Source organism: Odontesthes bonariensis, chromosome 6, assembly GCF_027942865.1.
Source record: "Odontesthes bonariensis isolate fOdoBon6 chromosome 6, fOdoBon6.hap1, whole genome shotgun sequence".
Taxonomy (NCBI): domain Eukaryota; kingdom Metazoa; phylum Chordata; class Actinopteri; order Atheriniformes; family Atherinopsidae; genus Odontesthes; species Odontesthes bonariensis.
The window spans coordinates 13,033,213-13,036,402 of NC_134511.1; positions in this window are offsets into that span (position 1 = coordinate 13,033,213).

The window sequence follows — 3,190 nt, forward strand, 5'->3', positions numbered from 1 at the left end:
TGGTCGCTTGAGGCGTTTAAAATGTATGGCTTATAAAAATATGATGAATATTCTGAAATAAGTAGGCTACTTGAAATGAAAATAGAACTGTTTTTGTCATTTTGCAATGTGTTCATGGCTGTTTTGGTGGTTGTGTGCAGGCCAGAAAGTTCTAAAAACTGGATCATATCAGCATCTCATGCACCCATGCACTCATGCATCTTGGTATCACAACCTGAAAAAGCCTGGGAACCTTTTCTGTTAGCAGTTGGGATCTTCAACATTGATAAATAAATGCTGACAGTCAGTGACTCACACAAGTTTTTACCCTGCAGGTATGCAGAGTCAGCAGAGGCAGGAGCAGATTCCCATCAGGGTGTTTGTGAACAGAGTCCGAGCAGCTTCACACAGGTAACCGATACCACAAACAGGTATACAAGACACATTTGAAGTAGTTTTACGTTTGTAACTCAGGCCAACTGTTGAGCTTGTCATTTCCTTTTGAGTTGAAGTAGTAATTATAAAAAAAACGTTACCTTTCTGACTACACAGTCACATCTTTCACATACACTATATTGCCAAAAGTATTCACTCACCCATCCAAATAATTAAATTCAGGTGTTCCAATCACTTCCATGGCCACAGGTGTATAAATTCAAGCACCGAGGCATGCAGACTGCTTCTACAAGCATTTGTGAAAGAATGGGTCACTTTCAGGAGCTCAGTGAATTCCAGCATGGTACCGCGATAGGATGCCATCTGTGCAACAAGTCCAGTCGTGAAATTTCCTCGCTACTAAATATTCCACAGTCAGCTGTCAGAGCAGCTGCATCCAAGCCATACATCACCAAGTGCAATGCAAAGCGTCGGATGCAGTGGTGTAAAGCACGCCGCCGCTGGACTCTGGAGCAGTGGAGACGCGTTCTCTGGAGTGACGAATCATGCTTCTCCATCTGGCAATCTGATGGACCAGTCTGGGTTTGGTGGTTGCCAGGAGAATGGTACCTGTATGACGGCATTGTGCCAAGTGTAAAGTTTGGTGGAGGGGGGATTATGGTGTGGGGCTGTTTTTCAGGAGTTGGGCTTGGCCCCTTAGTTCCAGTGAACTCTGAATGCTCAGTATACCAAGAGATTTTGGACAATTTCATGCTCCCAACTTTGTGGAAACAGATTGGGGATGGCACCTTCCTGTTCCAACATGACTGCGCACCAGTGTACAAAGCAAGGTGTATAAAGACATGGATGAGCCAGTTTGGTGTGGAAGAACTTGACTGGTCTGCACAGAGTCCTGACCTCAATCCGATAGAACACCTTTGGGATAAACTAGAGACTGCGAGCCAGGCCTTCTCGTCCAACATCAGTGTCTGACCTCACAAATGTGCTACTCGAAGAATGGTCAAAAATTCCCATAAACACTCTCCTAAACCTTGTGGAAAGCTTGCCCAGAAGAGTTGAAGCTGTTGTGGGCTGATGTCATATTAAACCCTATGGAATGGGATGTCACTTAAGTTCATATGTGTGTAAAGGCAGATGAGCCAATACTTTTGGCAATATAGTAAATGTTCACTCAAATCAAATCAAATCAAATCAAATTTATTTGTATAGCACATTTCATGTACAAACAGTTCAAAGTGCTTTACATATAATAAAAGCATTGCAGCAGGGAGTGCAAGAAGCATTAAAAATACATAAAATAATATAAAGAGAAACAAATAAAATAATTTAAATTAATTTAAAAACAGGCAACAGTCTAGATAAATTAAAAGATATTTCATGCATAGACACATGAGAAAAGAAATGTCTTTAACCTGGATTTAAAAATGTCTACATTTGGTGAAAGTTTAATCTCCACCGGCAGTTTGTTCCACTTGTTTGCAGCATAACAGCTAAACGCTGCTTCTCAGAGTAATGAACGGTGTGCAACTGTTTCCAAACTACTCCTAAGTTATGAGTTGAATGTGTGTTTTAACATGTAAAGCTCGTGTTATTGGTCAAAGAGGGTACTTCTACATCTGTGATCAGTTTCATGACAGGGGCCAGCAGCTCTGCGTTAAAACCTGTGCTGCAGGCTCCTGACCGATCGTCAAGTGAGGAGGTTTCACGTATAAAGGTTGTTTTGTTACATTTAGGGACTACAACTACAACCCCAATTCCAAAGAAACAGTAGACCATATGAAATACATTGAATGTTGGAAGTCACTATTTCGTGGAAAGGATGAGTTCATCTTGAATTTGGAAAAAGATGAGATAGAGCCACCGTGTCTGCCCCCGTGTAGCGTCTCCTCTTCTTTTACCAGCAGTCTGTAAACCTCTGGAAACTGTGGAGACCAGTTGCTGGACCTTTGGGACACAAATGTTGTCTCATTCTAGTCTGATAAAGGATTCTAGCTGCTCAACAGTCCTGGGTTTTATTTTTCAGAATTACGGTTCCATGAAAATGAGGGTGAATCAGTATTATTTTTACTGGTACACAGATCATTCAATCCAGAATTCATAAACTCATTATTGGGTAGTGAGTGATGCTCAGGATCATTAGTCATATTGATGTGGTAACTCTCTCTTTCAACACTCCCAGGCCCTCATTTGTTTAAGGAGCCACTGAGTGACATACTGTGACTCTGCCAAGCAGTTACAGGTAAAACATCTGTCTGAGTGAGAAAAAGCACCAAGTGGAAACGTTGACACCCTGAGGGCAGGCAAAGCTCTGGGACAGTTGGAAAAAGTGATGAGAGAGAGTGTTAAACGACGAGGTGCAAGTCCCACCCAATATATGAAATGTGGGCTGTTCTCATCACACAGATAGAGCACTAATAATCAGATTAAGGCAATATTATATGGATATTGTCATGCAAATGTATCAGTCTGAACATCTTTACCAAATTAAGCTCATAATCAGCTTTGGTCAGTAGATTAAAGCACTTAAATAGATAACTATTGCATTTTGTGGATTGCTGTTTGGTATCATTACCATCTTTGTTCTCCATCCTAATACACCTTTCTGTGTCCATCTGCAAAAATGGACAGATGGTGCGTGGTACCACTAGATGTGTTCAGCGTTGCACTTTCACACTGACTGCGCCACAGTTTAATCTGAGGGTAAACTGAGCTGTGATATTATTCATGTAGTATTTCATACTGATTGTCATCTCCCAGGTGAGTGTGATTTGCATGTAACTGCACCAATAGATACCAGATATTTTTAAAACTCCTA